Source organism: Fukomys damarensis, unplaced genomic scaffold, assembly GCF_012274545.1.
Source record: "Fukomys damarensis isolate Sample0158 unplaced genomic scaffold, DMR_v1.0_HiC HiC_scaffold_33, whole genome shotgun sequence".
NCBI lineage: Eukaryota > Metazoa > Chordata > Mammalia > Rodentia > Bathyergidae > Fukomys > Fukomys damarensis.
The window spans coordinates 51,197,419-51,224,934 of record NW_022900945.1 but is presented as its reverse complement, the minus strand read 5'-3'; the positions used below and the strand labels follow the sequence as shown (position 1 = coordinate 51,224,934).

The following is a 27,516-nucleotide window of genomic DNA, read 5'->3' as shown; positions in this document are numbered from 1 at the left end:
CAGCCTCTCCCACCGCGCACGCCGTCCGCTAACAGGCTGGCGTCCGAGATGGGCGCCTCCTGCGCGGCTCGCCGTGGCCGTGGCGTGGTTAGTGCTCTGCGCTGGGGCCGCGGCCACCACGTTTGGAAGCCAAATCGCGCCGGAGTCTCGGCCCCCGCTGTCTCCTTTTCTCCCCCCACCCCAGCCCCAGTCTCCGGGTCAGTGCGCTCGCTCTCCGCCCACGATTCGCTGCGCAATGTCGGGAGGGTCCGGAGTCTCAGGAGGAAGAACCGAAACGCCGCCGGGCTCTCGGGCCGGAGACTTCCAGGTGACTCCTGCTCCCGCGTCTCGGCCTCACGCGACACCCACAAAGTCAGGTGCCACCTTCGGACTGCCGCTTGGTGTCCCCGCCTTCCCGGCACAGACGTTGCCAACCCTTGTGGGACGTTTTAGTACGAAGGAGGAATGGGACGAGGCGAGAGTTCACACTGGGGGAACTGGATCCCGGGCTCTCACTCCCTGAGCTCCTGCTCCATGTCCTCTTTTAATGTACAGGATCTGGCCAACTCGCTGATTTGCCCCCACCGGGCTATAACTGCAATTCGCCAGACTCAACATCTTGTTGTTTGTAATATCATCTAATATATAAATATAAATAAATACTGTGTGTGTGCGCACGCACGTGTGTAAGCAATGCTATTCCACAGCCAACCATTGTCTTTGACTACAGTTATGGGTTGTCTGACTGTGTTCTCGTTGTTGGAACGGGATGGTTGGGTGTGGGGTGGCGGGTGTCATTGTCATCACAGAGAATGACAGACACCTGCTATCGACATGATTTATCATCGTGCAAGAGGAGGATCCTGATGAGCTGCCTGGTTGCCATGTTTGTCTCCAGGGAAATTCCTGGTTTTACCCCACACCCGTGCTGTCTCTTTGGAAGGAAGTCACTGTGAGTTGGGTATTGGACTACTTCCATTTGAGTGCAGTTCTTCATAAATTGTATCAGATACTGTGGGTGGAGCATTTTGTTGGCCTTTTGCAGCGACGCGGAAGAGGTACAGGAAGAGAGAATCACCATTATCACCTAAATCTTGTATGGGAAGCAGGCACATTGCCATCAGTGCAGCCTCTGGTAGGTTGTCCAGGTTCTGAAGACCCATTTGGCCAAAGTCTAGTGTTGGTCTGGTCTCAAGGCTGGGACGGAAAGGTCTGGGGCCCCAACAAGAGAAGAGAGAGAGAGAGAGAGAGAATACCCTTATGAGCCTCAGGGCGAGAGGGATGGCATATCCACAGGTTGTGTCTAGGTAGAGGTGGAGGGAGCAGAAACTGCATCCTTGTGTGATGTTTCCTGAGGAAGGCAGGGTGCCCTGGTGTCTGCAGCCTCCTTGAGGGGGAGGCCTTTCCAAAGCGGATCGTTTTCTTTGAAGCCACAAGGGTGTCCCGTTGGGTGAAATGTGCTATGTATGTAGTGGTGTGACTATGCTCTTTTTCTGTGTCTGGCCAAAAAGCATAGGAAAATGTTTTTGGGGCAGTGCAGCAGTGCTTTTCGTCTTATTCATCAGCCTAAGGCCATTTTTGAAGCTCAGTTGGCATTGGTGGTTCAGTGGTAGAATTCTCGCCTCCCATGCGGGAGACCCGGGTTCGATTCCCGGCCAATGCAGCTGTCTTTTCTCTCCTTTTGTGCCCATGCCTTTGCCCTTGGTGCTGTCCTTCCAATTGAACCATGATCTTTTCTGGGATCGCCACCTGCTGGGGGATCTTTCCACTGTACAGGTAGGGTGCAAGGAATGTAGATGCTATGTGTTGGAGAAAGCCAGGCCTGAGAAAGTTGTGCCCTGAGAATCGTGAGGCCTCTGTGGGCTGTGGGCTAAGTGTGAAGAGCAGGAAATGAGACATGACACTGTTGCTGGCCAAAGTTTCTGGACAGGGAAGTGTGAGGTTTGTACTGAATGGTTGTAGCACCCTCCCCCACTCTGGTCCCAAGTGGATGTGACCTCATTTTGTGAAGTTAAATGATATCCCTGGGGTTAACCAGTGTGCACGCTGGGTGGTGCAACAGTTTTCCTGGTCCACATTGAAGTATCATGATATTGTGTGGGTTCTATGGTGTAATGGTGAGCACTCTGGACTCTGAATCCAGCAATCCGAGTTCAAATCTCGGTGGAACCTTTCTGTTTAGTTGGGCTGAGCACAGTTTTCCTTGACTCTCTCATGGAGGTACCTGGCTCTGACCTCCTCTGAGGACCGATGTCCCCTAGGATGTTGGACAACTGAGGATTTGAGGGTCTGTGGAGGTTAGAAAAGTAAAAAAGTGACTTTGTTTCTGCCCCCACTTCTTTAGGGGACAGGAAGCTTGGGACAGGAACGGGGATAAGATTTGTGCTGGGCCCTGTCTTCTCTGGCGTCCGCGACGGGGAACCCGGTTCTGGTGAGTCTGCATCCGCGCGGTTGGGTTTCCCTCGCGGGCCACCTCACCTCGCCTTGGGCTCTGAGGTCCGGACCCAGTCCCCGATGGGCACAGGCCCTCTGCCCGCGCCCCCCTCTCCTCAGGTGTCCCTCGGGCCTCCGCGTGACGTGTCCTGCACGGAAACGCAGCGCCCACTCGATGCTGCGCCTCAACGCCTGGGCGCCGCCCGCGGGTGAGGAAAGCAAGAATCGGAGAGATCCGAGGCGGTGCGCTCATCCCGGGGTCACGCCGTCTCGGTTTCCCCGGGGGTGGAGCCCTAAATTCGGGGTTCTGTGTCCCATCGGGTGCCTCGCCGTGTTCTGTCTTCGGGTTTCGATCCCGATCCCCAGCTCCAGGTGTCCACACGGAAGCTGCCGGCCGCCCGTGAGCAGCTCGGGAAGCGGCTCCGGGACCGGGATTTTCGCCCGGAGCGCTGCAGAAAGCGGAGCGGCCGGGGTCCCGGGGATGAGACTCGAGCGCAGCCGCAGTCGGCTCCGGGCAGAGGCCGCGTGTGTTTGGGGGATCCAGGGACCCCAGGAGCTGGCTCAAATCTCTCACATCTCCCAGTGTTTATATTTTATAGGACCTCCCAGTGTTTGTATTTTAGAAGTTAGAGCGCCTTCTTCTCTTTCTGTCCTCTTTTTAAATTGAGGCTGAAATCACCGTGTATTTCCAGTTGGATTCAAAGTCTCGACAATCCTCCTGCCTCAGCCTCCGGAGTTCTGGATTACAGGCATGCGCCACCACTCTGGGCCATATGAACATTTTAAACTTTATCCCTTGTACTTTGCATTTAAATTTTTCATAGCCATATGTATCACTCGTTTTTGAAATGGTTACATTTTTATTGTATGAAAAAATAAAAATGTCATAGGCAAATAATAAGAGTAGCAGTATTATACTGCATCTCATTATCATTATGTGACGTGAATTTACCTCAATAACATATATGGAAAAATTTATTTTTCTGTGACTCTAATGAATGATACTTCTGAGCGAGAAACTGGCTCTTTATTCATGGAATTCTAATTGTGCAATTGTACTTTTATATTCTTTTCTTTTTAAATTTGTTGGTACGTTATGATAGCATTCATCACAGGGAATTTGCAGCTGAACATGGTATATCTTGCTTTCCCCCACCTTTCCCTCCCCTCCCTTCAACCCCTTCTTCCCCTCCTTATTTACAAAAGCTTTGCTTCCAAGTCTTCCTTCTGTTCTTTTTTTCTTATCTCTTCCTTCCTTCCCCTCACGTTTGAACATTTTCTTCACATTTTCCAATATGTGTCATCTATTCTGACCCTTATTTACACTTTCGGTTTCTCACACCACAGAAATAATGAGGTATTTAAACATTTGTGTCCTATTTATTTCCCTTAGGAATATGGTCTCAAGGTGCCTCCAATAAGCTAGCAATATCTCAGACTTACCCTTCATTATGGCAGAGTAGTACTCCATTGTATAAAACAGACCTCACATCTTTATCCATTCCTTGGTTAACGGGTATTTGGGCTGTTTCCAAGGTTTAGCTGTTACAAACAATGCTGCTACATGTTACAAGGTTACAAACATGGGTGTGCCTGTGGTAGGGTGCTTTTAATTCTTTCAGGAAGGGGAATAGCTGGCTCAGGTGGAACTTCTAGTTTTAGGTTTTTGAGGAATCTCGAAGCTGATTTTCACAGCGGTTGCACCAGTCTGCACTCCCACCAACAGTGGAGAAGGATTCCTTTCTCGCCACAGCCCCTGCAGTATTTGTTATTGGTGGATTTCTTCATAGCAGCTATTCTTTCTGGAGTGAGCTGGAATCTCAGCTTTAATTTGCATCTCTCAAATGAACAGTGAAATTGAAAAATTTTTATATATTTATCTGGCATTTCTACTTCTTCATCTGAGAAGTATCTTCATTTCAGATCCCCCCCCCCTTTTTTTTGAGACAGGGTCTCACTATGTAGCTGAGACTGACCTGGAACTCACTATGTAGCCCAGGCTAGTCTCGAACTCACAGTGACCTCCTGCCTCAGCCTCCCAAGTGCTGGGATTATAGGCATGCACCACCACCCCCGGCTCTCATTTTTTGATTAGATCTTTAAAATTAGGGGTCTTAAACCAGGCATGGTGGCGCATGCCTATAATCCCAGCACTTGGGAAGCTGAGGCAGGAGGATCGCTGTGAGTTCAAGACCAGCCTGGGCTACGTTCCAGGTCAGTCTCAACTACATAGTGAGACCCTCTCTCAAAAAAAGCAAAAAAAAAAAGGGGGGGGTCTTATTTTTTTGTTCTTTATATATTCTAGATATTAATCCTTTGTCTGAGGAATGGCTTAAAAATATTTTCCCACACTGCGGGCTGTGTCTTTGCTCTATGGGTGTTTTCTTTTGCTGCACAAAAGCTTTTCAACAAGATGAGATCCCAATTGTCAATTATTTGTGATATTTCCTGTGTAATCAAGGTTTTATTCATAAAGTCTTTGCCTACCCCTATGTCTTCAAGAATTCTATTCTATCTTCCAGCTGGTTTAAGCATTTCTGGTTTAAAATTTAGATCTTTGACCCATTTCAATTTTAGTTTAGAGCATGGGGAAAGATGATGGGTCTAGTTTTAATCTTCAGCATGTGGAAAGCCAGCTTTTCCAGCGCCATTTGTTAAAGATGCCTAGAAGTATTTTGGTGGAGTTTGAGGTCTTCCATGTAGAGTATTGTGGGGAAGTACTTTGGGTTGATTCAAAATTCAGGACATCTGAGGACCCTGTAAGGCTATTGCCTATCATTTAGCACATGTGCACAGCAGAACACACTTATGTAAAAGTAATTTAACATAGGAAATCATGGATGTGTGACATGGTCATAGAAGGACACGATGATATAAAACTTGATAATGGCCAATTTACGGCCAAGGAATAAAGACAAGCTGCTCTCTGGCTGTTGTTACTGATGTCGGCTCTTCATGCTTTCTCTGTCCTGGGGACCTCACCCCTCATGGCCCATACTTGACATGACAAGTATCACGTCATCTGTGAATAACAATAGTTTATATTCTTCCTTTCCTATTCTTGGAGCTCGAACCTGACCAAGGGGTGATAAGAATAAAAAATAAACAGGCACAGAAACAAGTTAAGATCTGGAGGGCCACTGGGGTTTAGCTCAGTGGTTCTGTCACCTGCCTTGCAAGCTCAAGGACCTGAGTTCGATCCCCAGTATAAAAAACAACAACAAACAAACAAACAAAAAACTGGAGTGCCAGGGAGTTCATGGGGTTCGTGTCTCTTTCAACATAGAGGTCCAAATGACTGGCACACCTTGGCTATATTAATTCAGACATGGGCACAAGCAATTAGAGTTCCACGGAATTCATCTGTCTCGCACCCTCCATGGTACTTGTCCAGGTAAACAACTTACCTTTACTTCTCCCTGAAATGTGTTAGCAAGCTTGCATGCCCTCTTTCTTCTCATTGATCTTCCACATATCTTATTCTTTTTATTTCTTTTTTTTGTTTGTTCTTTTATTGAGTTTATTGGTACATTTTACGTATGCAGTACAATTACATTCATTATTGGGATCTTGTACCTCTACATGACAGGTCTTGGTTCTCATTTTTTCCCCTTGCCCCTGCCCTCCCTTCACCCCCTCCTCCCCTCCCCATTTACAAACACTTTATTTCCATTTTTTCATTTTCTCATATTTTTTCTTTTCCCTTATTACCTTTCCCCTACCCTTCCCACTTTCTCTACACCTTTAGCCCTTTTCTTCCTATTTTACATTGTCAATTATCTCATTAGGATCTTATGCACTATTATAGCTTTTCACACCAGAGAAATTATTCGGTATTTACACATGTGTGACTTATTTATTTCACTTAGGAGTGTATCGTCAATATGTATCCATTTTCCTATGAATGAATCTAATTTCTCATTATGGCTGAGTAATATTCCATTTTATAGAAAAACCACATCTTCTTTATCCAGTTTCCAACTGATGGGCAAATGGACTATTTCCAAGTTTGAGCTATTACAAACTGTGCCGCTATAAACATAGGTGCACATATATCACTGTGGTATGATTCCTTTAATTCTTTTGGAAAGACACCCAGCAGAGGGATGACTGGGTCAAATGGAACCTCTAATCCCAGCTCTTTGAAGTATCTCCATCCTTTCATTTCTTTCTCTTGTCTAACTGCTCTGGCTAATGTTTCCAGAACTATATTGAATAGGAGTGCTGATAGTGGACATCCTTGTCTTCTTCCTGATTTTAGAGTGAAAGCTTTCAGGTTTGACCATGTAGTATGATATTGGCTGTTGGTTTTTCATAGATGGCTTTCATCAGCTTGAGATACAGACCATCTATTGCAATTTTCTGTACGGTTTTCATCATGAATGGGTGTGGACTTTGTCAAATCTTTCTCTGCAACTATTGAGATGATCATGTGATTTTTGTCCTTGGCTCCTTAATACAGGGTATTACATTTATTGATTCACATATATGGAATCCCTGTATCCCTGGGATGAATCCTACTTGCTCATAATGTATAATCTTCTTGATGATTTGCTTCATTTTGTTTGTCAGTATCTTACTGAGGAATTTTACATCTATGTTTATTAGGGAAATATTTTCTCTTTTTTGGTTGGCTGTTCTCTGGTTTTGGTATCAGGGTAATGCTTGCTTCCAGGAATGAATTTGAGAGTATCGCTTCCCTCCCAATTTCATTAAAGAGTTTGAGAAGTAGTATCAATAGGTCTTATCTAAATTTCTTGTAGAATTCAATAGTGAATCTGTCAGGGCCTGGGCTTTTCTTTGTTGGTAGGTTTTTAATTATATCTTTAATTTCTTTGACTAATATTGGTTTATTTTGAATTTTTATAACTTCTTGGTTCATCAGTAGTAGTTCATATGTATCTAGAAATCTGTTCATTTCTTCTGTGTTTTCCATCTTATTAGAATGCAGGTTCTTGAAGTAGGTATTGAAGATCTGGATTTCTGCAGAATCTGTCATGATTTCACCCTTTTCAATCCTAATTCATGATTTTAAGTCTTTTATTTCCTTTTTTTTATAAGGTTGGTTAAGGGTTTGTCAATTTTATTTAATCTCTCAAAGAACTGACTCTTCAATTCATTGATTTTTAATTTATTTTTCTAGTCTCTATTGTATTAATTTCTGCTGTGATCTTTATAATTTCCTCCCTCATGAGAGCTTTGGGCTTGTTCTTCTTTTTCTAAAAGCATGTGGTTCAACATTAGGTTGCTTATCTGAGTTCACTCTGTTTTTCTGATATGGGAATTCACCTTTATAAATTTCCCTCTTAGGATGGCTTTTATTGCATCGGGTATGTTTTAGTATGTTGTATCGGCATTATTGTTTAATTATAGACTCTAATTCTTTCTTTAATTTCATCTGTGACCCAGGATATTTGATTTCCATGTGTTTATGCAGTTTTTGTGGTTTCTTTTTCTCATTGATTTTTCAATGTTATTGTGCTATGGTCTGATAATACGCATGGAATAATTTCAATTCCTTTGCATTTAATTAAGCATTTTTTGGAGCTAGTATGTGCTAGTATGTGGTCTTTTTTGGAGAATGTCTTGTGTAAAGCTGAGAAGAATGTGTATTCTGATGTTGTAAGGTGGAAAACTCTATAGACATCTACTAACTCTGTTTGTTCAAAACTTTGGTTTGGTTCTGATTTTTTGTTGCTGATTTCTGTCTCGTTGATCTATGTGAGAGAGAGTGTGTGTGTGTGTGTGTGTGTGTGTTACCAGGGATAGAACTCAGAACCTTGTGCTTGCCAGTCAGCCATGATGCCACTGAGCTAAATCCCCAGCCCTCTAGTTAATCTATTTGCACAGTGGGATGTTGAGGTTCCCCATTACAATTGTATTAGTGTTTATTTGATTTTTTCATGTGGGTTCATATTTGTTTTATATAGTTGGGTATGCTGGTATTTGACATATATATATATATTTATGATTGTTATCTCTTCCTCTTGCATTGTTCCCTTAAGAAGGATTTAGTGACCTTATTTGTCTCTCTTGGTCAGTCTTGGCTTGAAATCCACTTCATCTGCAAATAAAATAGTTACCCCTGCTTTTTTCTGGGTTCCTGTTGCATAGAGCATTGGTTTCCATCCTTTGACCTTCAGTCTATAAATTAAATATATTTCTGGTATATAGCACTTTGTTGGATTTTGCTAACTTGATCCATTCTGCCAGTCTGTTTCTTTTAATTGGAGAATTGACTTCTTGTGTGTGTGTGCCAGGAATCAAACTCAAGGCCTCACACTTTCCAGGTAGAAATTGTGCCACTGAACATCATCCCTGGCTTGACTGGAAAATTGAGACCATTTATATTGATGGTTATAACTGCTATGTATTGACTTATCCTTGTCATGTTATCTTCTTGTTGTTGGTTTCCTTTCCTTTTCTTTCTTTTTTTTTCTTCACCCTCTATTTAGTTACTTGCCTCACCCGGCAGATCTACTCTGTTGGGGTTCATGGAGGTGTAGCCTTTATTATCTGTTTCTAACATGTCCTTCAGAACATTTTGGAGAGATGCTTTGGAATTCATGAATTTCCTCAGGTTTCTTTCTCATGGAAGTATCTTATTTCTCCATCAGTTTTGAAAGACAGTTTTGCAGGGTCCATCAATCTGGATTGGATGTTATTTTCTTTTATATACTTCACTCCAAGCTCTCTTTGACTTGAGGATTTTGTGTTGAAAAGTCTGCTGTGATTCCTATGATCTTTCCTTTTGGGTAATTAGTTTCTTTTCTCTAATAGCCTTTAATTTTTTTTAGTTTTGGTATTAGAGATTGAACTCAGGACCTTGTGCTTGTGAGGCAGGTGGGAGAACCACTGAGCTAAATCCCTGGCCCTCTAACAGTTTTTAATATTCTGTTCTTGTGTTGAATTTCTGGAAGCTTAACTATTATACTCCTTGGCATAGATTTTTTTTTGAGCATGGCTAATTGGATTCTATATGCCTCAATTATCTATATGTCAAATTCTTTTCCCATGCTTGGGAAGTTTTCTGCCATTACTTTTTTATTTTTATTATTGGCAATAAAATTCAGGGCCTTGTGCTTGCCAGGCATGCTTGATGCTGCTGAGCTACATCCTTGGTTCTTGTCATTACTTCTGTGAACAGGTGTGTGTGTTTTTTTTTTAATGCCATTTGCATTATCTCCTGTTTTTTTCAATGACCCTGATCAATCTTATGTTTTTCTTCTTTGCATCATCCAGCAAATGTTGGCTTGATTTTTCTTGGTTCCTTGCTACTATTAAGAAATCTTTATTTTCATGATCACTAACAGCAGTTCTGTCTTCTAAATCTGATATTCTGTCTTCACCTCGGCTCATTCATCTACATATACTTTCAATGCAATTTTTAATTTCCTGGATAAATGTTACAGTCTGTTTCATGGATTCCATTTCTTTCTTAGGTTAAGCATTCACGGTTTACATCATTTTCCTAAGCTCCTCTATTTTTTTTTTTTAATTTGTATCTGCTCTAGCATCACTAACCATATCCTTCATTCTGGTCACTGAGTCTGTAGTTATCTGAGGAATTATTTCTGATTTGATTTTTTCTAGAGCCTCATGCATCTGCTTTGTTGCTTCTGCTGTTACCACTTCAGAGAGTCCAGGTGGGTGGCTTTAAAACTGTTCCACCTCATTGCCCCTTGGGTTTGCCTTTGGCGAGCTGGAAGTCTGGTGTTGCATCTTGCTTAAATATCTTCTCGTTTTCTATGTATTTTAAAACTTAATTCCTGTGTTGATGCTTGTGAATTGCTTATGGTAGGTAGTTTCATTACTAGTATTTAGAACCCTTTAGAGAGGACTACTTCTCAGAGATGTCTTCCAGGTGTAACTGGCTTTTGGGCTTTTTGTTTGTTGCAAGACCCTACTTGTGCTGACTATTTGGCCTAGCCCCTGGTTCTTTGGCACTGTTCTATAGCATTGTTTATGACCCTCAGGCAATCTCAGTCTTGGCACAGCAGGAAAAACAACTTATTAGAACGATTATGTCACCTTGGCTAACGTTGGCAATTGGCAATATCAATAGAATCCAACACAGCCTAGAAATTGACAAACTGTGATAACTATTAATTTATCACCTTTTACCCTATGAACTGTATTTGTGGTTATACAACAAAATCTAAAAGAGAAACCAGAAAATAGTATACAGTAAATATGCCCTCCATTTGGTGATTTTATCCTCAGGGGAGAAAATTTAAAAGGGGTTAGGGAGAAAAATAGAAAAGTAGAAGAGAGGAAGGGATTAGAAGCAAGGCTGAAGGACAAAGGAAGATTACATAAACTTTGGTAAGCTAGTCAAAAAGACAGGAAGGAAAGAGAAAGACAAAAACAACAATAGAACAGAACAACAACAAAAATGTACACCTCAGGGCATGTGTCTGCTATTACTAGTAGACAGAGTGGGCAGACAGAGCCCATATCCATGTTGAGTAATCTCAGCAGGCCGTTGTAGATTTACCTTGCAGTAGTGAATAAACTCAGCAAACCTGAAATTCAAGCTGTTTTCTGACTATAAGGCTGGAACCCAATTTTTTCAACTTGCAATACTCTACTTGCCTCCTGCCAACTTGAACTTGATCGAACCTCACCCTGACATTGGAAACTGATAGATGGAGCCAGCCCAAAACTACTCTGAGTTTTGAGCTCAGTTGGCCTCTCTCCAAGTTGGCTACCAGCCAATTGCCCTCTCCTAGGGGACATCTGAACCCAAATAACTTAGCAGCTACTTCAGTGTGCTGCATCAACTGGTACATTCCACTGGTCCATTTCTCTGTGGAGGCATCTTGGGTTGCCAGTAGTCACTGTGCATTTGCAGGTTCAAGCCCTCCCACACAGCAAATCGGGGCTCAGAGAGAAAGCACCACTTGCCACCTCCTTCTGCACTGAGGTTTCTCTCTTCACTTCCCCTGCAAGCTTCAGTTCTTACTTCAGATCTTTGCTGAAGATCCCTCCTTCCCTCCTATTCTCTTCCTCATGTTGCTATATTTCAGTGTCTGGACACAAAATCTTGGAGAGGCTCTTTCTCTGCTGTTCTCCACTCTACTATCTTCTGTATCACTTTTTAAAGATTCTGAGTTTTGTATTCTGTATGATAAGGCTCAGGGTGCACTACCCCAAAACAGGACACTGGGATGGGGGAAGATTTTGAGCTGAAGCAATCTGAGCAAAAAGCAAAAGCAGAAGCAAAAAGATCTCTCACCTTCCCCTTTCTCCCCTGAAGCAGGTCCTGAGATCTTCAAGTGAGAGGTTCCCTCTGTACCCAGAGGAAAGGAACATCCTCATCCCTGAAGATGGAAACACAGAAGAGGGTGAAGCCAGCCTTGCTGTTTCCCCAAATTCTCACCAGGAGATTGTCCACATTTTCCCCCCCTGGTACCAGGAATTGAACTCAAGACCTTGCACTTGCCAGGCAGGCCTGGCGCCACAGAGCTAACCCCAGCCCAAGGTCATCCACTTCTGTCGTGTCATGCTCCTCCGTGACTGGCCCTGCTTCATATCCGCTAATGTCAGAAAAGCTTTGGGTGAGGAGAGGACATTTTTCTCCCCTGCGTGTGGAAATGTCTTTTCCTGTGAAACTGTTATGAGGCTATTGCAGCTGTTCGGAAGCAAGCATTTGAATCAGTATTTCCTTGAAATGAATTGAAGTTCCCAGATCCTCCCAGACAGAATGAGTTCTCCAGCTCATTCCTGAAGCTTCTCAAATGTGTTGCAGATTGAGAGGTTTTCCTGAGGTGTCCTGGCTTTGAGGGCATCACAGCTAGCTGGAAAGCTTCAGTGTATTGCTTCTAGGAGATCCACAGCCACTGAAAAATACGATGGAACTGAATGTTGGTTTTCACCCCATGCCATCCTGTACCCCAAACATAAGAACTGTTGATGAGCACATGCCAGTATCCTGTGCTAGGCAGAGCCCATGAGTGGTACCTGTGTTTACTCCTCTGATCCTCACACTAGGCCAGTGTCACGGCAACCAAGACACAGAGATGCTAAAGTCAGCTCTGCAGGGTTGCTCGGCCTGCAGCGCCAGATTTGCAACAGGGTTTGCATCTAGGGCAGCCTGGCTCCCTGACATGTTCATAACCTCTGTTGATGCTGCTCCCAAGGAAAAAATCCACAAGTGCTAAAAATCTTAAAAAGAAATGTAACTCTGCCTGTTGGTTTGAAGAAACACCAAATGAGGAATCACACGGCAGGCATGAAATGTCCCAGATAGCCTAAGGGTCCACCCGTCTCCCCAATATCCCCAATATCCTTACCGCAACAAATCTTCAACGTAAACACATTTCTCTCCCCAGCTGGCTTTCCTCCCATTGACAATTTCCTCTCACCTCCCCCACACTCCTTCCTTACAGATTTTTTTTTTTTTTTTTAATTTAGAAGTAGAGCTGGGCATGTGACAGATGTCTATAATCCCAGTGCTCAGGAAGCTGAGGCAGGAAGATCACCATGTGTTTGATGCCAGCTTGGGATACATAGTATGTTCGAGGCCAGCCTGAACTACATAATGAAACTGTTTCAAAAAAAATCTAGAAATATAAAAAAATGCATAAAGAAGAAAATAACTCATCCATTGTCTCATCTATGTGATTAGCTACTGTAAATATTCTATATACTTTTCTTCCTATTTTTAAAGTATTTACATTTTTGCAAGAGTTATTCATTCTCATTAGATGCAACTCAATACAGGAAAGTGTAAATGTATTAAAAATTGTAAATTCAAAACATTTTAAATTCAAAAATAACACAAACAAATAAGCACTCACTTTCCTCTGGTATCTCCATGAGAGAAGGGTGTGTATGAGAGAGTTTTCCTTCTGGGGGCTGAACACTGCTCTTCCAGCCTAAATGTGCTGTTATAAAATTAAGTCAGGTGTGGTAGCACATGCCTCTGATCGCAGCACTCGGGAGGGTGAGGCAGGAAGACTGGCTGTGAGTTTGAGGCCAGCCTGGGCTACATTGCAAAACCCTGCAATAAATAAATAAAGACAAAAACAAATAAATAAATAAATAATCTAAAAATTGTAGAGTCACGCCAGGTGTGGTGGCACACGTCTGTAATCCCAGCACTCGGGAGGCTGAGGCAGGAGAATCACTGTGAGTTTGAGACCAGCCTGGACTACACAGTGAGTTCCAGAGCAGTCTGAACTACATAGTGAGACCCTGTCTCAACCCCCCCCCCCGCAAAACTGTAGAGTCATTTGGTTTTTTTGGGGGGTGCATTTTTTTCTTTTTATTGAGTTTATTGGTTAGAGTCATTTGTTTTTAAAGCATTCAATTTAATAGTGCATATACATACATATATATATATAAGGATCTGATACAAAAACAAAATGGACAAATTCTTGAACTTCCATTCAAAGTTACTTTTGAAAAAGAACCCTTTAAGGGCCACAAAATTTTAAAGTAATTAATGACATTAAGATTTTGAGTGATTTTCTTTCTAGTCTTCACAATATTTTTAGGAGGAGAGAGGATAAGGGCATTATGCATGGAACCAGGGCCTTACACATGCTAGGAAAGCCTTTGTACCACTAAGCAACAGCCTTTTGTCTTTTCTAAAATTTTTCACACAGGGTCTCCCTAATTGCCCTGGATGGCCTCAATATCCTCCTGCCTCAGCCTCTGGAGTAGTTTGGATGACAGGTGTGTGCCACAGTGCCTGATTCACAAACAACCTTCTTAAGGTCTAATTTTTAAATGTTACAATGTGTCTATTTCCAGCTCAGTGACTTTGGACAAATGGGTTCATTGGAGCCACTGCCTGGTTCAAGAAAAAGTACATCTGGGGTGAAAGGAGAGCAGGGCTATGGGGAAAAATAAGAACCAAGACATATGTAAAAGTACAAGATCCCAATGATGAATGTAACTGTACTGTTTGCTTTAAATGTACCAGTAAACTTAATGAGAAAAAAAAGAAAGAAAAGGTACATCTGTATTATTCCAAAATGTCCTCTTGTGCCCCTTTCCAGTCAGTCTTCTGATTTTTCCCTCTCCCAAGGAGCCCATGATCTTTCTGTCACTATGCATTACTTTTGCCTCTTCTAGAAATCTGCCTTCAATGGAATCACATACCATGTACCCCTTCCGTGATGTTTCTGAGACTCATCTATATGGTGCATATGTCTATAATCTTATTTGAATTGCAGAGCAATGTTTCACTGAATGAATGTATCAGTCTATCCATTTGTCTCTTGACGGGCATTTCAATTGCTTCCAGTTTGGGGACTGTTACAAAGCTGCTAAGAAGTCATCTATTTTTGTGGGTATATGTTTTTACAGATTTCACTTCTTATTTATTATCTTTTTTGGTACCAGAGATCGAACTCGGGACCTTGCACTTATGAGGCAGCTGGTGCAACCACTGAGCTAAATCCCTGGCCCTGTATTTATTATGTTTTAATACTAATGTGCTTTGTGAATGGAGTGTCTACAATAATAAACAAACAGATGGATGAAAGAAATGCTACTGGCAATTCGCACTGCCATCTAAGAAGCAGTATTCAGAAAACTTACTAATTTGCAGTTGGAGACACAGGCCAGAAACAAACTGGAGGCCGAGAGCACGTTTTTCCAATTCTGTAGGTAAAAAGTGAGCTGCTGACAAAAGGGCTAAGGGGTTGGGGGAGGTGAGTGGAGTAGGAGGAGAGAAGAGGGGAGGGAAGAAGAGAGGCAGGGATCACCAAAAATGTGAAGAACGGCTTTGGGGTAATAGTGGTATCTACAAAGGCAAGGGTGCGTGATATGGCATTGAGACTCCAGGCAAGGCAGTTGTCACTTAAAGGATGTTTGAGGCAAGTGCAGCTATGTAAAGGGCAGCAGTTCGGTACAAAAGCTACCTGCTGGAAGCACTCACACAATCAGCAGAATCAGGTCTCAGCTCCTCTAGAAGACTTCTTCCCCATCTTACACTTCTGAGAGGATCACAGAGCATCCCTATGCTATGGGCACTATGGGCGGGTAGCAGACACCTACCCTAATTTTCTAATGAAAGTAAGTACCTCAGTGGAACAGTGGTCAGCTGTGCATCTCAGTGGCTGCACCACGGGAATACAGGAAGCAATCTGTGTGTTCGTCCACTTGGTATGACAAACAGCAAGGCATACATGCACGCGTGTCAAAGCATACATGGGTGATTTTTACCCACGTTATGCTCCGTGTTATATTTTTTTGTGTTTATAATTTCTTGATTTTTTTTTTTTCTGTAGTTAGCCCAACTCAATACCATGTCACATGAAAATCCACTCTTACAACTTTGGGAGGAGGTTAAAAGTGAGTCATCGGGTGATTCAGCTCCCAACGATGACTTGGATCATGTGAGCCAAAGAAGCTGGGACATTGACAGAGCAAGATATGACAGACAGAGAAGTGCAGAATGAAGACCTTGATTCTGATGAGGAAAAACACAGTAACGTAAATAAATGTTTGATTAGTCAAAATGAGATAGGAAAGTAGGGTGTGGCAAAGCTGGCTAGGGAAGAAGGCTTGACCTATTACTTACAAGATCCTAGACACATGCACAGAACAGTTCCCAAAGCCCTGCACATGTACTTCTCCTGAAAACTCAAACAGGTTTTCAGTAGGATGGCCTAGACCTGAACGCAGCCTGTGGTGTAGGATTTTAGCACCGCCTCTCAGAACCCGTATGTAGTTCTTGTGGGTTTCCTCCAGATTTGGACAGCATAAAGGAGTCAGATGCCCAAAGGAGCTTCCTATTATGACTTTCCATGATAGCCAATGCTATGTTTACCAGACACAGTGTGTACTTTTATTTTTGCTTTTACCCTCTTCTTTTCTCTACTTGGCCCAAGCCTCTACAGAGCCACTTTCTCCCCTACTCTTCACCTTTACTTTCTCAGATAAACTTGGCCAGTCCTTTTTTCTCCGTTGGTCCAATCCTTTGTTTGAGATGAGACAAGAAGAGCAGGGCCGGGAATTTAGCTCAGTGGTGCTGCTGCCTGCCACACAAACACGAAGACCCGAGTTCAATTCCCAGTACCCAAAATAGAAGAGCACTGGTCCACAGGCATGAGAAGAACCTAGTATCTAACTCCAGAGGGAGAGGCGAGCAAGCCAGAACCTTATACGGTTTAGATGATGAGCCACTTTTAGAAGCAGGCTACCCAATAACAAAAATGCTACAAAAGTCATTACACCTGACTGATCCAACATTAGAACTAGGTCAGAAAATGTTATTAGGTTCTTGCCAGGGGTGAAACTTATTGGACAGAAGGCCAGCACTGCAATTCAATGTTGGAAATTGTAACATGTTTTGAAGTACACTAATGATGAAATACAAGTAAAACATTCTACATGCATCAATAGTAATACTTTAAAATATATTTATCATGACACCTCACTATCTGAACTAAAAATCTCATGAGCAAGACTATCATTCTACTCATGAGACTCTACAGGATTTATGGAGAAGTGACAGATGTGGCATTGAGATTTATAGAACAATAATGGCATTCAAGAGATTTGGCTTCCATCACAATTGCCTAAGTTTTGAAAACAAAATGACCCACCAAGAAAAAAGAAAATTTGACAATTCGGAGGCTGCTCACTCATTTTTGAAAGCTTTGTTTCAAATTGTCAAGCAATTTATACATCATCCAAATACATGACAACAGAAGAACAATTTGCATCATTTCATGGTTGTTGAACTTCCAGCAATATACCCAAATAGGGCCTGGCAAGCACAAGGTCCTGAGTTAAATTCCCAGTACTGAAAACAACAAAAACAGTAACCCAAAAATCATATTTGACAATTGATTCACTAGCTACCCATTGACATTATATTTGCTAAAAGAACACCAGTTGACTAGCACAGGCACTATTTTGAAAACAAAGCAGAGAATCCTGAAAAAAATGTTGCAAGTTCACAAAAGAGAAATGTATAGTATTGGATTGCAGAAAGACATAACATTGGCCTCCTATATAGTGAAGAAAAGTGTAGTATTGATACTGTCAATATTACACCATGATAAAATTGATAGTGAAGCTGGAAGTGGTGTGCATTCCTGTAATCCCAGCACCCAAGAGGCTGAGGCAGGAGGATCCTGTGAGTTCAAGGTCAGCCTGAACTGCATATTGAGTCTCCAAAAACAAACAAAACAAAACAAAAAAGATACTGAATCCTCGCTATGAAGCCAGAAATGGGCACATTTTACAACAAAATGAAAGGCAAAGTAGATGTTGACAGGTCATGCTGCAACTATGATGCCACTCGAAACACAAAGCACTGACCAGTGGTTTTGTTTTACTCCACCCTAAACGTGTCAGGCATAAATATCATAGTTTTCAAAGAAAATAACACGCAAACATAAGGAGCAATTTTCTTAGATGATTGGGACTGGAATTGATAAATGATCAATTACAACAGAGGAAGAACAATATGTATCTGTCCAAAAAACTCCAAAAAAGAATTCTGGACCAGACTGATGAACATCAGAAGACCCTTCTAAGAAAGGAGAAAGATCAGCAAGATGTCCAGTGTCCTGCCAAAGGAGACAGGAAAACAAAACACGTGCTATCAGTGTAAGTGACACTCCTGTATGGGGCCCTGCTGTTTTCGTGTGTGAAAACTCTTATGTGTGTTTATTCAAGCAAAGATCTTTTTGTGGTGGTTTTATTTGTATTGTCATTGTAGTTCACATAGGAATTCCTTTCTGTTGTGACTTTTTTAGTAAGCAAACGGTTGATGTAGAAAATGTTTATTCTAAATACTCATTACGTATTTGATGTTTTACTTTATGATACTTCATTTTCCTAAGGGCACAATGTATAACTGGAACCTCCTGACAAAACAGGAAGAGAAGTGACAAGTATGACCTGCCGAAAAAGGACAGCAAAACTCATGTGCTTTCGGTGTACGCGAGGTTTGCGAATGGAGAGCTGCAGTCATGTGTGAAGACTGCCTTAGGTGTGCTCGTTGAGGCAAAGATTATTTCTGTGGTATTGTTTGTATCTTCATTGTAGTTCACACAGCCACTTATCTTTGCTGTTCTATTCTAGATTTTGTAAGCAGGTAAACAGTTGATGTTGAAAATGTTTATTCTAAACACTCATTGCACATTAAATTTTTAATATTTTATGGATGTTTTATTTTTCTGTTAAAGATACAATATAAGAAAATGAAAATTGATAAATCAATAGGATAGTCCTAAAAAGTACGCGTGGACGTTATACACCCTCCATAATGTGTCTTTCAAAAAAACTTACCACGATGCCACTTAACGGCTGTGAGACTGAGCAACATTAACGTGGCTAGTGAAGCCGATGCCCTACACAAGCTGCGTGTGTTTTATCTACCGCTGAGCCGGAACTCACAGCCTTGTAGAAGAAAAGCTGATGATTTTTAAGTGCAGTTTTTTGTTCTATGAGCTGAAGGAGCAAATAGTAAAGTTAGGACTGCATTAAAGAGTAGTTGGCTTGGTCCCGAGACTGCCCGGAACTCCACCAAAGCGCCGCCTACCGGACACTGGCGAAGACGGTGGAAACGGTGGGAAACGATGGCAGGCAGGGTCTTCATCCTTCCACAGGCAGCTGTCTGCATTCAGTCTCTGCGCAGAACAGAGTAGAGCTCTCCTGTCGTCTTAGAAACCTGAGAAACTAAAGCCCACCTACATACAGTAACCGTTACTCAGGAGTGCAGGGCAGTAAAAGTTCTTTTACCAGAAACGAACAAAATTACCCAACACACTTGCTTGTGCTCCTTAACGCAAAAAAAAAAAAAAATTCCGAAAAATTCTGCAGAGTAAAATTTGAAAAAGTCAAAACACTCTAACATCACTAAAACGACTTGAATACAGCAGTAAAACGGGAAAAGTAATGCAAGAACAGCTCAGCGAAATAGTAAACTTAAAAATCTGCTTTTCAAACGACAACCCCAGGGGAGAGCGCGAACGCAGTCCCCCACTACCACAAATTATGCAGTCGAGTTTCCCACATTTGGGGAAATCGCAGGGGTCAGCACATCCGGAGTGCAATGGATAAGCCTCGCCCTGGGAAAACCACCTTCGTGATCATGGTATCTCCCCTGCCAGGTAAGTATGAGTTGCTCGCTCGCCACCCCAAAGGAGCCCTCCACGCTCCTCACTTTTAAGTCACGGTCACTTGCCTTCGCGCTCACTCTCCGAACCTCCTAGCTCGCCCACGCGGCACATGCACTCGGCTGCCACCAACTGCCCTATGCTCCCTCTCCGGCACGGGAAAGCTATCGCCTTTCAACACCAGGGACACAACCAGCAGCCCCTGCGCTGCCTCATCTGCATGGGAGACGCCCTCCCGTGACGTCCCACAAGCGCCCTTCCCTCCGGCCCACGCCGGCTCCTCGCTCCCCCACGCCGTCCGCCCGCCCGCCCTCAATCCGCGGTCGGAGCGGACCGTGACGTCTCCTCTCGCTCCCTCTCTGGTACCCGCGCTCCGGGCTTCCCCTCCTGGCTCCCCGAGCTGCGCAGGGTCCTACCCTGTGTGTCTGGGCCGCCTGCTGAGGCTCGTGCACCCTTCTTGAAGTAATGGCTTTGAATGCGTACAGTGATTACAAAGGAAGGTGGTTCCTTTCAAATCCCGCAGTGTGAAACTGGCCAAGATCCAAAAGAAAAACGACGCGAATTTACGAAACTGGAGACTATGCTCAAGTGACTGAGACTTAACTGGTGTTTTGGAGACGGCCGATCAAATAGCGTGAATCGTGCGGGGTTCCCCCCCCCCAATAACATACTGCCCAGCAGAGGTTAGCGTTAGTGTTAGGGCTTCAAGTCTACCAAAATTCAACTACGACTGCTGACACCTTTGCTACCGCAGTGTCACGCCTAATGGCTGTTCTCATTTAGTTGATCAGCATTCAAAAATCCTTCAACGTAGAGTTCAGGGCTCCTTTCCTAAATTTCCTGAGTCTTCTACTTTTGGCAGAGTCCTTTTGAGCCTGGTTTTGCCAGTAATTCTAAATCAGTTTATCAGGACTCTCCTATCTTTTATTGTAGACAGCTAAATTGATAGAAATTAATAGGAAGATGGAGGAGGATTAGACCCTGAAGAAAGTCAATGCAAAAGGAAGACAAATCCAAATTGTGGTTGCAGGCGAGTTAGATGAAAACCAGGCACGAAAACCTCCCTCCAGATCAACAGCAGTTGGAGATTATGCAATAATTAGCACCACCTGGTCCAGGGAGCACAGCGGAGGCATCAGCCACACGGGTGGAAGGTGTGAACATCTGGACCCATACTCCCATTCCTTTCCAGGAACACCTTTGTTCTTCCTACCGTTAGCAGTTAGATCAGCCAAAGTTAATGATGAACGATGCTCACCCAATACCCTTGCTAGGTTGTTCCTCTATTCGATCCATATTAGCGAAGCATGCTCGCTTCAGCGGCATATATGTTAAAATTGGAACGATACAAAGATTAGCATAGCCCCTGCGCAAGGGTGACACACAAATTCATGAAGAGTTCCATGTTTTAAAAAAAATATGAGCCAGGGCCTGGGATTTAGCTCAGCCGTTCCGCCGACTGCCCTGCAAGTGCAAGGACCTGAGTTAGATCCCCGGTGTGGGAGTCTGGCTGAACCAGAGCGACTCCATCTTGATTAGCAAACAGACCTGAGACTGTCGCTCCCCCCCCATCCCTTATAGGATAACTAATGATTAATTGTGAATTGTTAGGTGGCTGTTTTGAAGTAGCTAGGAAACTAGGTAGAAACTGTAGTGAACACAGAGACCCAAGGCAGGTCACGCCACTCCTTGCATGCCTGTAGTCTGAATGTTCTGAACTTTATGATGATCTAGGTTGCAAATGGAACAATGGATAATCACTCTGCTGATCATTAGTACATGACGACCACTAGCTCAGATCAACTGACTCTTTGCCTTTGTCCTTTTCCTGTAAGTTTTAAGTGTAAACCCCCCTTTTCAGCCCTATATAAAATGGCCTCTGTTTCTTAGCTGGCCGCCTCTCTGAGCTACTTGGCTTGGGAGTGCCGTCTGGCCAGACTAATAAAGGTCTATTAGCCAACTTACCTGGTGTGTTCCTTCCTGGGTGACTCTCGCTATCGGACAAGCTCCTGGAGCCTCGCTGAGCTGCTGAGCCCAGCATCGTGAAGGCCTCTTGGCTGTTCACGCTCCAGGAGTAAAAGTGAGACACGAGTCTTACATCTTGGAGGCCCCAGCGAGATCCCCAGGTGGGAACTGTAAATCCGGCCGAGATTCTCTGTCGCAGGACAAGCTCCTGGAGCCTCGCTGAGCTACTGAGCCCAGCATCATGAAGGCCTCTTGGCTGTTCATGCTCCGGGAGTATCCAGCAGGAGATTCTCAGACATAGACCTGAAAAGCCTCCGGAGGTAAGATTTGAATCGGTTGCAACCATGTGATGTCAGGATAAGAGGTGGCTGACGAGCCGGGAAGCCTCCCCTGACCCCGGCCCTGACGAGGACTCCGGGTGGAATCTAGGTTCTTTTTGTGTGGCGCCTGTGTGTCTTGTCTGTGTCCTGTCTGTTGAGTGTTAACTTTACATTCATTCCTAGGAACAAGATGGGAGGATCGAGCTCCAAAAATACCCCATTGGACTGTTTTCTCACTAACTTTAAATTGGCTTTTTCCCCTGAGCAGGAAGATAAATATGGAATTAAAGGAGCTCTGAGAAGCCACAAGCCCTAATCTCCCTCCTTGAGTCTGTGTTTAATACCCATGACCCCACCTGGGATAATTGTCAGCAACTTTTACAAGCTCTGTTCACATCCGAGGAATGAGAAAGAATTAAAAGACACACTATTCGGTCAGTGCTGGGGGGAACTAAGGGGCTTATTGACGACCAACAACAGGTCCGAGTTGAAGCACAACTCCCCATCTCCCGTCCCAAATGGGAATTGAATTCCACCGGAGGTAGGGAAGCTCTTCCCAACTACCGTCAGCATCTCCTGGCCAGCCTTAGGGGAGCCACTTGCAAGCCTACCAATTTGAACAAGGTAAGCGAGGTCCTACAAGGGCCTGAGGAATCCCCCTCTGCTTTCCTGGAGCGTTTACTGGAGGCTTACCGCACGTACGCTCCAATTGACCCAGACGCTCCAGCGAACAGGCAGACAATTAATCTGGCTTTTATAACTCAGTCGACCCCAGATATTCAGAAAAAAAATTACAGAGAATTGAGGGCTTTGAAAGAAAAAATAAGAAAAAATTGATAAATATAACAATAAAGGTGTTCACAAATAGGGATCCACCCAAAGATAAAATAACTAAAAAAATAACAAAAACAAATATAATAATGATGGCAGAAGAGGGTTTTATACAGAAGGGAAAAAAATGAAATGGAAAAATAAGAAAAATTTAAACTAATCGGAGAAAAAAAAAATTCTCCAGAACAGGACTTGTGAGAAATAAACAGCCGGGTGGAAGTAAACAGTCAGAAGACCATCCACCCGATGATACCAAACTCCTACACACTGCTGAGCCTCATTCTGCCTGCGCATATATGATATTCAGTTCTTGATCTCAGAGATACATTTTTCAGCCTGCCCTTGGCACCAGTGAGCCAGCCGCTCTTTACATTTGAATGGACGGACCCAAACACTGGAACTACTGGACAATTGACATGGACTCGATTGCCACAAGACTTTAAAAACTCCCCCACACTGTTTGGGGAAGCTCTCAACAGAGATCTACAAGAGAAAAGAAAAGCTTTTCCCTATACAACTGTTCTCCAGTATGTAGGCGACCTCTTAGTGGCGACCACGACCGAAAAAAAAAATGCCTCACAGCCACCGAGGGACTCCTGGAGGCCCTACAAGGTCTGGGATATCAAGTGTCCTGAAAAAAAGCCCAGCTCTGCAAAACCAAGATAACTTACTTAGGTTATGTTCTTAAAAAAGGGAAAAGAAAGTTAACTAAATCCAGGGTGTCAGCGATCCTTCAGATCCCCACGCCCAGCTCAAAGAAACAAGTACATAAGTTCCTGGGGGCCATAGGATACTACAGAATCTGGATACCTCGCTTTGCTGAAATTGCCAAACCCCTGCATGAGGCTACGGCGGGGGGAAATACACCCCTTGAATGGACAGAGGCTTGCCAGCAAGCATTCCAGACGCTCAAGACTGCGCTCACCACAGCGCCAGCCTTAGCCCTGCCTGACTTCAATAAACCTTTCACCTTATATGTGGCAGAGAGGAACGGGGTGACAAAAGGAGTGATCACACAGTCTTTGGGGCCTTGGAAGCGACCTATAGCCTATCTGTCCAAAAGACTTGACCCAGTGGCCAGAGGATGGCCGTCCTGTTTAAGGACGATAGCTGCGGCTGCTGCTTTAACTCGGGAAGCTGATAAACTGACTTTTGGCCAGGATCTAACTCTGATCACTCCTCATGCTATTGAGCCCCTGTTGCACAACTCACCAAACAGATGGCTATCAAATGCTAGATTGTTACAATACCAGGGACTCTTGTTAAAACAGCCGCCCATTAAATTTGCCACAACCTCTAACCTGAATCCTGCTAGCCTGCTCCCTGAATCAGATAATCAACTGCCCATCCATGACTGCCTTGAGACTCTCGAAAATCTGCGGGGAGGATGTCCAGATCTGACGGACCTGGCCCTCCCCCGACCTGAGGCAACATACTACACTGATGGATGGAGTTTCCTACGTAAAGATGTGCAATATGCGGGAGCAGCAATAGTCAATCAGGATCAACAGATAATATGGGAACAAGGGCTGCCTCAAGGGACGTCAGCACAAAAGGCCGAACTAATCGCTTTAACTAAAGCTCTGGAATTAAAAAAAGGAAAAAAGATAAATATTTTCACTGACAGTCATTATACTTTTGCTACTGCCCATGTACATGGAGAAATTTACCAGAATAGAAGACCTTTAACATCAGACAAAAAAAAAATTAAAAACAAAGCTGAGATATTAGCTCTGCTGCAAGCCATTTGGCTGCCAAGGAAAGTTGCCATTATTCACTGCCGTGGACATCAAAGAAATTCCAGCCCTGAAGCGATCGGGAACAACGCAGCTGACCAGGCAGCAAAACAAGCTGCCCAAAAATCAGTGGGAAAACAAATGGTGCTGCTACCTACACCCGTGCTCCCAGAGGGGCCTAAATACACAGAGGAAAAAATAACGGAGATAAATAAGAACCACTAGACCAAAGAAAAACATGAATGGTAGACGACAGATGAAGGAAAGATCGTTCTGCCAGCTGCGGTGGCTGACACTTTACTAAATGAGCTCCATGAATCCACCCACCTAGGAAACAAGAGAATGATGGCCCTACTACGGCCCCACTTTGTCAGCAGAAAATTAGCCCAGAAGGCCCCGGACAAAGTGAGACGGTGCCCCACCTGCCTCAAGATAAACGCGAATCGGATAACTGGGCCCCCAGGGGTCCAATATAAGGGACTGACTCCCGGAGAACACTGGAAACTAGACTTCACCGAGATGAAACTAGGCATATATAGTTACAAATATCTATTAGTTTTCATAGACACATTCTCAGAGTGGATAGAAACATATCCTACTAAAAAGAAAACAGCTGAGATAACAATAAAAAAGCTCCTGACTGAGATAGTTCCCCGATTTGGCTTGCCCTTAGCCCTGGGGTCCAACAATGGCCCAGCCTTCACAGCTAGAGTGTCTAAACTGATTAGCCTAAGCATTAGAATTAGATAAAATTTACATTGTGCTTACAGACCTCAAAGTTCAAGACAGATAAAAAGAGCTAACAAAACACTAAAGGAGATTTTAACTAAATTGTGCCTAAAAACTGAATTAAATTGGGTAGAGCTTCTTCCTTTTGCTCTATTGCATATTCGATATACTCCCAAGCCTCCTCTGAATCTGTCCCCCTTCCAAATTATCTATGGACATACTCCCCCCTTGGTTCCCCATATAGATATAGAATTAAAGGAGAAATTCTCTCATCTGAGGTTGCTTAAGTCTCTGAGAGCTTTACATGAAATACAGTCTCAACTACAAGACCAGGTTAAAGGATCTCTGACCCTTCCTCATGAGAAACCTTTACAGCCACTGCCCTATAAGCCGGGAAAACTGGTTTATATTCACAGGTTTGACTCCAACTTGAAACCACGATAAAAGGGACCTTTTCCAGTTGTCCTGTCTACTCCTCTGGCTGTGAAGGTTGCAGGACACCCGACGTGGATCCATTGCAACCACCTCAAGCCCAGACCAGACAACAGCCCGGAGGCGCATGGAAAATGGAGCGTCGTCAACAGACCCAGAAAAATAAAAATAAAACTCCGCTCAACTGGACCTTCATTATGATCTGGATGATTACCCTTGGGACAATAATAACGTTGTCCAAAGAGGACTTAGGTCATACTAAAAATGTTTGGGTACAACTAACTAAATCCTTAAATTTGTCTAAAATATGTTTAAATGCTGATATAAATTTTCATTATGTGCTTAAAAGTTATTTGGTTCCAATATGCACCCCACTTGAAAATATTAAACCATATACTATGTTCAAAAATTTCCCACAAATAAATCTCAGTTATTTAGATAATTACAATTGGGGACAGGTGACATGTTACAAACCAAAGAATGCTATTAAGCTATATACCCCTCGAATAACTATATCCAATAAGACTCTCTGTGCCAAATATAAAGGTTATACTTCCCAATGTTTAAATCTTAAAAAAACAAATATAATGAAGTGTTCTAAAAAACAAAAGATTCCTTACAACAAATGCCATATTACTCTGCCACTGGGATGGTTTTATACTTGTGAGAAAATAACTTACAATTACATCCCAGCAAACTTGAGTGAAGCCCGCTGTTATCTTAATAAATTAACAATCGTCTTACCTGACAGGAGAGACCTCTCACCACCCAACAAAACAAAACGCTGGTCTCCCTATACTTCACCAGGCTGTGATGATGATGTGGGACTTTTAACAGATGCTGAAGTTATTCCTATGATTATTTCTATGATAGGTTTACCCTCAATTAAAATACATGCTAAAAAGGCAGTTAAAAAACTAGCTTACAAAATAATTAAAGGGTTAAATACCACCTCTGCCGCGCTGGCGCTAATTAATCAAGAACTCCAAGAACAAAGACAGGCAATCTTAGATAATAGGGCGACAATTGATTATTTGGTATTACTTCATCACCAAGATTGTGAGAGAGTCAAAAATATATACTGCTTCAATTTAACAAATAATAGGCCAGCTATAAAACAAGACATAAAAAAGCTCAAAGATTTAGCTACAAAGATTCATAATGAACAGATAAGATGAAATTTATTTAAATGGTTAACAAGTTGGTTACCTAACATTACCTAAATAAAACAACTGATACTCTGTGTGATGACATTAAGATTATATATTATAATAACTTGTTGTCTTTTACAATGTGTTCCATTAATAAAGCCCAGAATCAGATATAAATGGGCCTGGGATTTAGCTCAGCCGTTCCGCCGACTGCCCTGCAAGTGCAAGGACCTGAGTTAGATCCCCGGTGTGGGAGTCTGGCTGAACCAGAGCGACTCCATCTTGATTAGCAAACAACCTAGAGACTGTCGCTCCCCCCCCATCCCTTATAGGATAACTAATGATTAATTGTGAATTGTTAGGTGGCCGTTTTAAAGTAGCTAGGAAACTAGGTAAAAACTATAGTGAACACAGGGACCCAAGGCAGGTCACACCACTCCTTGCATGCCTGTAGTCTGAATGTTCTGAACTTTATGATGATCTAGGTTGTAAATGGAACAATGGATAATCACTCTGCTGATCATTAGTACATGACGACCACTAGCTCAGATCAACTGACTCTTTGCCTTTGTCCTTTTCCTATAAGTTTTAAGTATAAACCCCCCTTTTCAGCCCTATATAAAATGGCCTCTGTTTCTTAGCTGGCCGCCTCTCTGAGCTACTTGGTTTGGGAGTGCCGTCTGGCCAGACTAATAAAGGTCTATTAGCCAACTTACCTGGTGTATTCCTTCCTGGGTAACTCTCGCTATCGGACAAGCTCCTGGAGCCTCGCTGAGCTGCTGAGCCCAGCATCGTGAAGGCCTCTTGGCTGTTCACGCTCCAGGAGTAAAAGTGAGACACGAGTCTTACA

General features: G+C 43.2%; 1 long non-coding RNA gene and 4 other non-coding genes across 7 annotated transcripts; 3 read left to right on the top strand and 2 right to left on the bottom strand.

Annotated features, from left to right (window-relative positions):
* Positions 1 to 1,571: 1,571 nt before the first annotated feature.
* On the top strand, positions 1,572 to 1,642 carry Trnag-ccc. The gene has a single exon. It is a non-coding gene; the product is annotated as a tRNA-Gly (tRNA).
* A 437-nt stretch (positions 1,643 to 2,079) lies between these two features.
* On the top strand, positions 2,080 to 2,151 carry Trnaq-cug. Its single transcript has one exon. It is a non-coding gene; the product is annotated as a tRNA-Gln (tRNA).
* Positions 2,152 to 13,380: 11,229 nt separating this feature from the next.
* LOC104865800 lies at positions 13,381 to 27,480 on the bottom strand. 3 transcript variants are annotated; one of them, XR_781267.2, is made up of 3 exons: positions 27,383 to 27,480; positions 18,926 to 19,073; positions 13,381 to 13,417 (listed from the first exon to the last, which is right to left on the bottom strand). It is a non-coding gene; the product is annotated as an uncharacterized LOC104865800 (long non-coding RNA). The 3 variants fall into 3 exon arrangements; XR_781268.2 differs by having other exon boundaries at positions 18,926 to 19,062; XR_781269.2 differs by having other exon boundaries at positions 18,926 to 19,013.
* LOC117284066 lies at positions 19,341 to 19,504 on the bottom strand. Its single transcript, XR_004515153.1, has one exon. It is a non-coding gene; the product is annotated as a U1 spliceosomal RNA (small nuclear RNA).
* On the top strand, positions 20,810 to 20,913 carry LOC117284102. Its single transcript, XR_004515173.1, has one exon. It is a non-coding gene; the product is annotated as a U6 spliceosomal RNA (small nuclear RNA).
* Positions 27,481 to 27,516: the final 36 nt, after the last annotated feature.